We start from the raw sequence: 12,094 nt of genomic DNA, 5'->3' as shown, positions 1-12,094 counted from the left end.
GACTTTTGGCTAAATGTCAGGTTTAAAAACATTCACTTTCAACGTAATCTTTATTTAACCAGGCAAGTCAGTTAAAGAACAAATTCTTATTTACAATGGCAGCCTACCGGGGAACAGTGGGTTAATTGCCTTGTTCAGGGCAGAACGACAGATATTGTCAGCTCGGGGATTCAATCCAGCAACCTTTCGGTCACTGGCCCAACGTTCTCACCACTAGGCTACCTGCCGCCCCCAACTTTAATAGCCCTGGAAAAATATATTTCACTGCATAAGCTTGTAGGCTACTCTAGCATATCTGTTCAGTAGTGCAACTCAGGGGGAAACCTTGGCCTAAACTTTATCATAAACTGGCACATCCAGGGTTACAATTATAGTATTGACTCTGGGCCAAGATGTTGAGAACAACTTCTTGAATAAATTCCAGAATCATCATGTCATGGCTGAACTGCCCCACACTCCCCTTGATGTGACAGATTGCATAACTTCCACAAAACCTGAGTTATGCTCCAACCTAGTGACTGAATAAAACCTACAACTGTGGCTGATACAGCCAATGGAGTGGGGACTGAGGCTGCTAGACTTTTAAGATGCACCCAGGGGAGGTTGCGTTTTATTCACCCAATACATTGCAATTCTAACGTTTGGCAGGGGCCTTGGCCCATAAAAAGGCTGTTGATTTTCTGGCTATTTTAGCTAGCTACCGTTAGCTATTTGGAGCTAAACATTGGGGAATTAGTACGCAGTCATGACATGAGCAAGACCTACCACCGGTAATAATTGTTTTGTATTTAGAATTCGGTTTCGTAAACGTAAATATTGTAACGGTTATATAAACAAATCATCTGTGTTGTTTTTATCTAACTAGCTAGATTAGCCGCCAAAGTAAAGGAACGGGGTTTTTCTTGCAGGGTGTGGCATGTTAAATTACAGACAGCGTGGATAGCCAAACATAATCTAGCACCCATGCGGAGTAGCCAATCGGAAGCAAGTATTACGAGAAGTAGGACAGGAATGCACGGAAACGACACGTGATATGTTTATAAAGCGGCAGGCCGAAAGCTTTTCGGCGCCATTTCATTGTAGAACTGTTAGGTTTTTATTTAGTGGAAACATAACAGTGGACAAATTTGGAACATAAAAAGAATCCGGATCCATCCTGATGGAAACGGCCGTTAACCCGCCCCTTGACAGGTACCTTTAGGAACATTGTACCTTCAGGCTCGGGTCGGAACTGATTTTGCAGGCTTGAAAATGAACACGAATCGGGTCTGAATGGCTAAACCTAGTTAGCTAGTATTCACTGTCGGTGCATCATCTAGCTAACTAGTCTTTACTCAACTTGGACACCAAACAATTAAAATATTCCATTGGCTAGTAAGATGTAAATATAGAGATGTTTTTGTTCCGATCAACCCCTTAGTTAGTTATGCAGCGAGGGTGGATATTGCCATAATGTGGGTCAGCCTACTCAATAACTTAGTGCTGGGGGATTGTTTAAAATTGGCTGTGGTGATGAAACGCTTCACTGAGCGGCACTGCGCCACCGCCATTTTCCTGCTATAAATCTTAATGACTGAGAAATAAACCGAGATAGGGCCGCAGATGTGCAATTTATTTGTAGCTTATTCCGTTGCTCTAACCCGTTTGTTTACTTTCTGATGTTCGCTAGCAAACGTTAGCATACTGGCTAACTAGCGTGGTAGCTAGCTGGATTCAGTTGTTGACAAACGATGCGATGGTTCCAAGCGAGCCAGCTAAGTTTGCGTTTCCACAAATGGGGTCTCACATAAACAAGCTAGTAACAAGAGGAGCTGATTGGATAGTTATGCAAGGGTTTAAGTCACAGGAGTTTGAAGGTTTTGACTGACGATCCTGAGGGTCTGTTTTGGCGTCGGTGTGTTTACAAACACTCATAAAAGGCGGGGCGACGACACTGACTCCACGCAATAAGCGCAGAAGCCTCGCCTCTGCCGGCAGAAATTATTGCCACAGTTAATAATTAAAGCATATCACAATCTAACTAGCTAATGCCTTTGATTATAGCCTATTACCGGTTAACACCCACAAATCAATGTTAATTCAACGAAAATACTTGGGAGGTTAGGTTAAGTATAACAAACACACATAGAGAGGGCAGCAAACTGGTCAACATACTATCTATCCGTCTTTTTCCGGGTTATCAAGGAATAATATTACTAATATGTTGACAGATACACTGCAGCTTTTTCCCTTTTCTTCAAAGGGGTTAACTTAACAAAGCTGTGTTGGTGTGTAAGTCCTGAGATGAAAAATCAGCACATGAGCATTGCCTACTTTTGTGTCAGTGGGATGGCATGTGCTTGCTGTGAGCCCTGGGGTGACTGGGATAAAAAATCATCCAAATCAGGTCCAGTGCAAAAGATGGAAGCGAATAGAGGGAGAACCTGCATGTTTTCACTATTCTATCACTGAATGCAAGTTTAACTGCCATAAGTGGGGTACAGTACTGATGTTTAGTACATTAGTGCTTCAATGCTGCCCCAGTGATTTTCCCATGCCAGGGCTGAGGGATAATTTTAGCATATGAATGAGTTTTCTGCCCAAATGTATCTCTCCCCTAATACACCCCTTTCTGTCTTCCCACGGCCTGTCCTGTCTATCCCACTAATTCAACCTCTCCCACCCTCTGTTCCTCTCTCCTGGTCAGCATCTCTCTGGGAGTGGTGGGGCTGTCTGGCGGCGGGATGGAGCACCATGTCTCGGGCCCAGGCAAGCGCATGCGGAAGCCCTCGCTGCTGTATGAAGGCTTTGAGAGCCCCCAGTTGCCACATGCGCCGCCCCCTCCCCCTGTCCAGCCCCCCGTCAGGGACCCCGGCCGGCAGGGTTGCATGACCAACCAGCTGCAGTTCCTCCAGAAGGCTATGATCAAGTCCCTGTGGAGACACCATTTTGCCTGGCCTTTCCATGAGCCAGTGGATGCCTTCAGACTCAACCTCCCAGTGAGTTACACTGTTTGTCTATGTGTAGAGATTAGTGGTCACCAACATTGGTCCTAGAGAGCCATAGGGGTTGCAAGCTTTTGTTACAACCCACCACCATGTAGGCCTACACCTATGAGTGTTTGTCCATAGTTGACATCCTTGTCACACCACCATTCAACAGTTGTTACTCTCTTTTTCTTTATTCTGTTCTTTCTTGCTCTACTAGGATTATCACAAGATCATCAAGCAGCCCATGGACATGGGGACCATCAAGAAGCGGCTGGAGAACAACTACTACCGCAGCGCCAGTGAGTGCATGCAGGACTTCAACACCATGTTCACCAACTGCTACATCTACAACAAGGTATGGCCATAATATTTACATGTGTAGGTCAGGCTAATGCACCAATGACAACGGACCGAATATGTTTATCATAAGGTCTTTCCATATTCACAGCAACTGTAGATGTACCGGTGTTAACTGGATTTTGATTATAAAGTGCCAGTGGCCTCTTCTCCTCTCCCAGCCCACAGATGACATAGTGCTGATGGCCCAGTCCCTGGAGAAGGTGTTCCTGCAGAAGGTGGCCCAGATGCCACAGGAGGAGATTGAGCTGCCCCCTCCTGCCCCCAGGGGCAAGCCTGGCAAAGGAGGCCGCAAGTCCAACGGTGAGTCACTCTGGAGAATGTGGTGGGGAAAAGAACGTAAGGGCAATGTTCAATGAAGAGTTGGTGAATGTACTGTGTATGTTTGGTTAAATATGAGTTGGAATAAAAGTGTTTAACGTGTAGTTCACTGTACATTTTTGGCCATAATATTCTTGGTAGTATTACCCTTATGTATGTGTTCTTGTGTCTGATTTTTCTCTGTCTATCTTTCAGTGTGGAAAGCTCACCAGGTCCCTGCGGTGTCCCAGTCAGCATACTCCCCCTCCTCCTCTGACACGGGTGACTCCGACACCCCCCTCAGACCATGCTGCCCAAGAGTCTGCCCCCCACACAGCTGTTGAGCCTGCCCCCCACACTGCCCACCGCTAAGGTACCACACCTCACTTCCCTAAGACCTGAATAGGAACTTGCTATAGTACTGTACATTGTATTGATGCTACATAATTGTTGCTGCCTTCACACTGTATATAGGCTACAGAATCTCCATTGACAAACAGAATACCATACTGTAACTTCTCTCTCTCTCTCTCTCTGTGCAGAAGAAGGGAGTGAAGCGGAAGGCGGACACCACCACTCCCTCCAACATGATGACCATGCCCCTGGCCGTAGGAGGGGGTCGGATTGTGGGCCTGGGGAAAGGAGGCCACGGGCAAGGCCTGAGCCACGACCCTTCCACTCTCTCCCTCACCTCCCTGGGGGACATGGACCCCCCTCCCAGCCTGGTTAGAGGACCCATTGGCCCAGGAGGCCCCGTTCTGCTCCAGCCAATGATGGCCGGAGGCGGGAAGACCTTGGCTCGGCGCGGGGGCAGTGGACGCCCCATCAAGCCCCCCAAAAAGGATCTGCCGGACTCTGTGCAGCCCAAGGCGCCACGGCGGGCCAAGTTGAGCCAACAGCTGCGTTACTGTAACAGTGTACTGAAGGATCTGCTGTCCAAGAAACACGCGGCCTACGCCTGGCCCTTCTACAAGCCAGTGGACGCCTCGGCCCTGGGCCTGCACGACTATCACGACATAATCAAGTGCCCCATGGACCTCAGCAACATCAAGGTCAGCTTGCAAGATAGAGATGTCGCACTGCCGTGACTCAATGAGAACTGAATGTGGCTGAAATACACAGTTCATAGATTACCTCATATCTTCTCAGATTTGTTTTGCGTGGATATCTGTCACAGTATGAAACCAAGGAGGCGTATCCCGATCTAGAGTCCTCTCCTTCATCTGTTGGAGTTTTAAAACAGTCTCTTTTCTCTCCTATCTTTCTCTCAGAGGAGGATGGACAGTCGGGAGTACAGAGATTCGCAACAGTTTTCCGCTGACGTCCGACTCATGTTCTCCAACTGCTACAAATACAACCCCCCTGACCATGACGTAGTGGGCATGGCCCGCAAACTGCAGGTGAGCTTGGTTCCGTCACCACAACTCACCCTGGAACCCTTAGTTCACCTTTGTTGCCAGACCTCTATGTCCACTTCATGCTCAGTGGTTTTACTTGCAATGACTGCGGTATGTGGTCGTCTTACCTACCGTGGCTGAATGCACTGACTGCAAGGCGCTCTGGATTAGTCTACTTAATGACTAATATGTCAATCGTTTTGGTCTCCATTTCCTCTGTTCTGTCCCTACAACTTTGTCTCTCGTGATAACTGTTATTGTTGTGTAACAAAACAAAAAGGAACACGATCCACAATGGTGTTAAAAACAAGCTCTCACTCACTCCGTTTTGTCCGTCCATCCAGGACGTGTTTGAGTTCCGCTACGCCAAGATGCCGGACGAGCCCCTCCAGCAGGCTCCCCCCAAGTCCCGTGGCATGGGCGGCGGCATGGGCACTCACGCTCATGGCGGAGGTGACTCCTCGTCTTCGTCGTCGTCGTCCTCCTCCTCGTCAGAGAGCGAGCCCAGCAGCGAGAGCGAGAGCAGCCCCAGCTCGGACAGCGAGGAGGAGCGAGCACACCGCCTGGCCGAGTTACAGGACCAGGTGTGTACACAGGTAGACTCAACCCCCCCCGTTCACCTAACACACTGCAACACACACACCTAACACACTGTACCACACACCTAACAGGTCTGCTTTCATCTACACATCACAAGCATAGACTGCATCAAGAGTTTAGACTTCTGTCCGACAGGGTTTTCTAATATTCTGACAAATCCATGCTCGTATACATACTTTCACTCATTTGGTGTACATGTTTATACAAGTACTCTGTCTGTGTTCAAACATGCATGTACATAAGCCTGCCATTTGCTGTATTTTCTCACTATTACACTAAGCTAGGCCATCATTGTAAATAAGGATTTGTTACCTACTGACTTGCCTTGTTAAATAACAAAATATCACAGTATTCCATCATGACCTAGCCATATACGTGAAGTGTATTTGTGCAGTTGAACACTCCACCTCTGGTCTGACCCCCGGTCACAGCTCCGAGCCGTACACGAGCAGCTGGCAGCCCTCTCCCAGGGTCCAATTGTGAAGAACAAGAAGAAGAGAGAGAAGAAAGACAAGAAGGAGAAAAAGAAGAAGAAGCCGGAGAAGCGAAGCCGAGGACGGCCCAGTGCGGAGGTAGGGGGTGAGGACTGGGAGATGCCGATGAGGACTCCGAAGAGTAAATCCAGTAGCAGGAGCTCAGCTCCCGCCTCCTCACAGGGCAAGAGAGGCCCCGGCAAGAAGAAGGGCAGCAAGTAAGTACACACTGACCTCAAACATGACCTTTCTCTTTACATTTACTCGACTTTTCGATCTGTGATCCATGTCCTCTATTTCTCCTTGGGTCCCCACAAGTTTGGGCATGAAAAAATGGTCTCCCTGCTGGAAAACTTTGCATACAACTTCTTTAGGACTACTCCACTGTCTCTAACCCCACACCCTCCCTTAGAAACACAAAGAAGTCCCAGGCTGCTACCATGCCCTACTACGCTTCGCCTACTTTCTCCATGCTGCCCCACTACGACTCCGAGGAAGAGGAGGAGACGTCTCCCATGTCGTACGACGAGAAGCGCCAGCTGAGCCTGGACATCAACAAGCTGCCCGGCGAAAAGCTGGGCCGCGTCGTCCACATCATCCAGTCCCGCGAGCCCTCGCTGCGCGACACCAACCCAGAGGAAATCGAAATTGACTTTGAGACGCTCAAGCCGTCGACGCTGCGCGAGCTGGAGCGCTACGTCATGACGTGCCTGAGGAAGAAGCCCCGTAAGCCCTATGGTGAGCGTGAACAAATAGCGATAGCTAATGCTAGCTAGTATGGTGTGAAAGGGAATGCGTCATGTTGTCACTGCAGACACTTGCTATTGCCATGTTATGCTACAAAGAACTGATGCTACGAACTGGTGCTGTGGTGATAATGCTACCTGCTAGTGCTCTGGTTGACTAATACCATACAAAAGGAACCAGTCTTTCACTATGGCATGTTTTTATATGTATGTGTGGGCTGAGTATGTAACCTGTCCTCCTGTCTGTGTCTAACAGTGAAGAAAGGGGGCCCCGGCAAGTCCAGAGAAGAACTGACCCTGGAGAAGAAGAGGGAGCTGGAGAGGAGGCTGCAGGATGTTAGCGGACAGCTCAACTCTGGCAAGAAACCCCAGAAACCAAAGGGTGAGAACCACAGACACACAGAGCTGCTTTTGCACATGTAGCATTTAGCATTGAGATAAATGCTAATCCTTTTCCCACTTTGTCTCTCTCTCGCAGCGGAGAAGCTCAGCGGCGTGGAGCCCCATGCCCAGCCCTCCCGCCTCAGTGGCAGCAGCTCCAGCTCAGACTCTTCCTCCTCCTCGTCGTCATCCTCCTCTGACACCAGTGAATCAGACTCGGGTTGATGAGACAGTGTGAGAGGGAGGGAACCCCCCGTAGAGCTCAGGGACATGCAGCAGCCCCAGGACGAGGTCTCCTGGGACGGTCTAGGGAGGAAGAAGAGTGCCCCTCCCTCGAATGGCACCCCAGCACGAACACTCAAGACTTATGATGATGGTGGGATTTGTATGCAGGGTGGAGGACGCGTGAAGGTCACTAAGGATACTCAAGACCAGAAACATAGAGATCAGCCAGGTTCAAGAACAGCTGCCATGTTAGCGCCTTTATTCTCAATGTTGGTAAATGTAACAATACGAGAGCGCCTCTGACCGTTCTCAATGAAATTACCATTCAGGATAATGTATATCCAAGTCTTTACTGGTGTCAACAAATTGCATATCTGCTTTCGCTGAACATCTTCATAGGTTTTGAAACTATCAGGAATCAACAGCACAGCGGAGAAGTGTCTATCACTTAGCAACAGCTATGGAGGAGGAAGTGGCTCTCAGAACGTTCCGACAGAAACCGCATCGGCCCAACTCTTTGACTCTGCTCAATACCCCCCAACACAAATGCATTGTTATCCCTCTCCTCCCTGTGTAAATACTTGTACAATTGATCTATGTTTCTTTTATAAAGAAGAATTTTATGGTGATCCCCCAAAGAGGGAGACTGCGGAGTAGTGAAAGGATGTGAGATGTGCCCAGCCCCATGTTAGACACTTCTTCTTGATATGCACTCATAGATTGATAAGAACCTAATGGGTATAAGCAGTATGGTAGAAACCCCCACTTGCCCTCCCAGAAGCTATGTGGAGTGAGTATTGTAATGCTTCACACTTATCTGTTTTTTCACTACGAGGTCGTCACTGTCTAGTGGTTGATTTTCAGACTTATGTATTTTCTGTCAAATCTTGTAGCTGCAGGCACGAGTCAGTACATTTTTGTTGTTGCTGTCTGTGTTTCATTTGACATCTGTTCTAACTGCTAACAGACCTATGTTCAGCTGGACATAAAGTTCAGAGGCAAAAGGAGAGTTTTATTTCCATTCCATATGTTACTCTTAAGAGATCTAACTACTGAAAATGTTTTCCTTGACAGTGAGATTTGTCCTACATGTACGACACTCACCATTTAAGAAATAGCCCGGGTGTCATTTCTCAGGAAAGGAGTAGGTTTCTTGATGGTGACACTGCAGTCTTACAATCACAGCAGTCATAGAAGCTGATTGGTTCTTCAGTTCTAAGCAATTCCGTTAACTGCTTAAAGGAAAATTCCAATCAATCATTTGGTATTTGTTTCATTAGTCCACTGTTGATGGAGTTCCACAATGTTTTGCACGTCAGCCATCAAGTTTTCAACATAGAACTTTCAAAATACAGAAAGTGTCACAGTATGATGCGCTTTGCAAGCTAACTGTTGGTTGGATGTTAAATCATCATGTACACAGGAGTAGACGTCCTAAGTTGAAGTTTGGACCAAGAGATACACCAGATGATGTACAGAAGCTAGGCTGTTAGATATCGAAGGAAATGTGTGTGTGTATAGATATATATATATATAGTACTGTATTTCAGTGGTCAAATGATCATGTTTCTTTCTACCAGTGAGTCTTTTTTTCCCCCAGTCTTTTCTTTTATACTCTATTTTTATCCTCCTCCACTTAGTCATGCTTTTATTCCAGAACATGTCCTGAACATTGTTTTGCCTCCTGGTTGACTGGATTGCTGCCTCAGGAGCATGCCACTCATTTGAAAACTGTATATATTAAAATGAGACCTCTTCTATAAAGCCTTTTGTATTTGTTTGCGATAATGTATACGCAGTACACCCCTATTATTTATACAGTGCCTATGGAAAGTAATTCCGACCCCTTAACCTGTTCCACATTTTCTTACATCACAGCCTTATTCTAAAATTGATGAGGAAAACAAACAATTTAATCAATCTACACACAATACCCCATAATAACAGTGCTTTTAAGAAATGTTTGCCAATTTATAATAATTTTAAAAAAATCACATTTACATAAATATTCAGATCCTTTACTCAGTACTTTGTTGAAGCACCTTTGGCAGCAACTCCAGTCTTGAGTCTTATTGGGTATGACGCTACAATTCTTCTCCGCAGATCCTCTCAAGCTCTGTCAGGGTAGATGGGGAACATTGCTGCACAGCTATTTTCAGGTCTCTCCAGAGATGTTTGATCGGGTTCAAGTCCAGGCTCTGGCTGGGACATTCAGAGACTGGTTCCCAAAGCTACTCCTGTGTTGTCTTGGCCTGTGCTTAGGGTTGTTGTCCTGTTGGAAGGTGAACCTTCGACCCCAGTCTGAGGTCCTGAGAGCTCTGGAGCAGGTTTTCATCAAGGAACTCTGTACTTTGATCTGTTTGTCTTTGCCTCAATCCTGACTAGACTGCCATTCCCTGTCGCAGAAAAACATCCCCACAGCATGATGCTGCCACCATGCTTTACCATAGGGATGGTGCCATGTTTCCTCCAGACGTGACGCTTGGCATTCAGGCCAAATAATTCAAAATTGGTTTCATCAGACCAGAGAATCTGGTTTCTTATGGTCTGAGATTCTTCAGATGCCTTTTGGAAAACTCCAAATGGGTTGTCATGTACGGTTGAAGTCAGTTTACATACACAGGTTGGAGTCATTAAAACTAGTTTTTTAACCACTCCACAAATTTCTTGTTAACAAACTATAGTTTTGGCAAGTCTGTTAGGACATCTACTTTGTGTATGACAAGGAATTTTTCCAACAATTGTTTACAGACAGATTATTTAACTTATAATTCACTGTATCACAATTCCAGTGGGTCAGAATTTTACATACACTAAGTTGACTGTGTCTGGAAAATTCCAGGCTTTAGAAGCTTCTGATAGGCTAAGGTGTATGTTAGGCTAATTGACATAATTTGAGTCAATTGGAGGTGTACCTGTGGATGTATTTCAAGGCCTACCTTCAAACTCAATGCCTCTTTGCTTGACATCATGGAAATCTTTCATCACATTCCCAGTGGGTCAGAAGTTTACATACACTCAATTAGTATTTGGTAGCATTGCCTTTAAATTGTTTAACTTGGGTCAAACGTTTCGAGTAGCCTTCCACATTAAGTTGGGTGAATTTTGGCACATTCCTTGTAACAGCTGCTGTAACAGAGTCAGGTTTGTACGCCTCCTTGCTCGCACACGCTTTTTCAGTTCTGTCCACAAATTGTCTATAGGATTGAGGTCAGGGCTTTGTGATGGCCACTCCAATACCTTGACTTTGTTGTCCTTTAGCCATTTTTCCACAACTTTGGAAATATGCTTGGGGTTATTGTCCATTTGGAGGACCCATTTGCGACCAAGCTTTAACTTCCTGACTGATGTCTTGCTTCAATATATCCACTTAATTTTCCTCCCTCCTGATGTCATCTATTTTGTGAAGTGCACCACCAGTCCCTCCTGCAGCAAAGCACCTCCACAACATGATGCTGCCACCCCCGTGCTTCAGGGTTAGGATGGTGTTCTTCGGCTTGCAAGCCTTCCCCTTTTTCCTCCAAACATAACGATGGTCATTATGGCCAAACAGTTCTATTTTTGTTTCATCAAACCAGAGGACATTTCTCCAAAAAGTACAATCTTTGTTCTCATGTGCAGTTGTAAACCATAGTCTGGCTTTTTTTATGGCGTTTTTTGAGCAGTGGCTTCTTCCTTGCGGAGCGGCCTTTCAGGTTATATCGATATACGACTCGTTTTACTGTGGATATAGATATTTTTGTACCCGTTTCCTCCAACATCTTCACAAGGTCCTTTGCTGCTGTTCTGGGTTGATTTGCAGTTTTCGCACCAAAATCCGTTAATCTCTAGGAGACAGAACGCGTCTCATACCCCTCAGGAAGGACGCGTGGTCCAGTGGTGTTTATACTTTGGTACTATTGTTTGTACAGATGAACGTGGTACCTTCAGGCGTTTGTAAATTGCTCCCAAGGATGAACCAGACTTGTGGAGGTCTACAATTTTTTTCCTGAGGTCTTGGCTGATTTCTTTAGATTTTCCCATGATGTCAAGCAAAGAGGCACTGAGTTTGATGGTAGGCCTTGAAATACATCCACAGGTACACCTCCAATTGACTCAAATTATGTCTATTAGCCTATCATACACCTTAGCCTGTCAGAAGCTTCTAAAACCATGACATTTTCTGGAATTTTCCAAGCTGTTTAAAGGCACAGTCAACTTAGTGTATGAAAACTTCTGACCCAATGGAATTGTGATACAGTGAATTATGAGTTAAATCATCTGTCTGTAAACAAATGTTGGAAAAATGTCTTGTTATACACAATATAGATGTCCTAACCGAAACTATAGCCAAAACCTATAGTTTGTTAACAAGAAATTTGTGGAGTGGTTGAAAACCGAGTTTTAATGACTCCAACCTAAGTGCATGTAAACTTCCGACTTCAACTGTATATATATATATTTATCTCTCTCTCTCTATATTTACATTTACATTTAAGTCATTTAGCAGACGCTCTTATCCAGAGCGACTTACAAATTGGTGCATTCACCTCATGACATCCAGTAGAATAGTCACTTTACAATAGTGCATCTAAATCTTAAAGGGGGGTGAGAAGGATTACTTATCCTATCCTAGGTATTCCTTAAAGAGGTGGGGTTTCAGGTGT

At 45.8% G+C, this 12,094-nt stretch overlaps 1 pseudogene across 1 annotated transcript; it reads left to right on the top strand.

Annotated features, from left to right (window-relative positions):
* Positions 1 to 624: 624 nt before the first annotated feature.
* Positions 625 to 9,212, top strand: LOC118364393 (bromodomain-containing protein 2-like; annotated as a pseudogene). Its single transcript, XR_008087893.1, has 12 exons — positions 625 to 770; positions 2,687 to 2,978; positions 3,187 to 3,324; positions 3,488 to 3,629; positions 3,843 to 3,999; positions 4,169 to 4,678; positions 4,898 to 5,026; positions 5,368 to 5,619; positions 6,055 to 6,314; positions 6,509 to 6,834; positions 7,099 to 7,224; positions 7,321 to 9,212. The product of XR_008087893.1 is annotated as a bromodomain-containing protein 2-like (transcript).
* Positions 9,213 to 12,094: the final 2,882 nt, after the last annotated feature.

This window comes from Oncorhynchus keta, chromosome 31, assembly GCF_023373465.1.
Source record: "Oncorhynchus keta strain PuntledgeMale-10-30-2019 chromosome 31, Oket_V2, whole genome shotgun sequence".
NCBI lineage: Eukaryota > Metazoa > Chordata > Actinopteri > Salmoniformes > Salmonidae > Oncorhynchus > Oncorhynchus keta.
The sequence above is the reverse complement of the archived record's forward strand: the minus strand, read 5'-3'. Positions and strand labels throughout refer to the sequence as shown.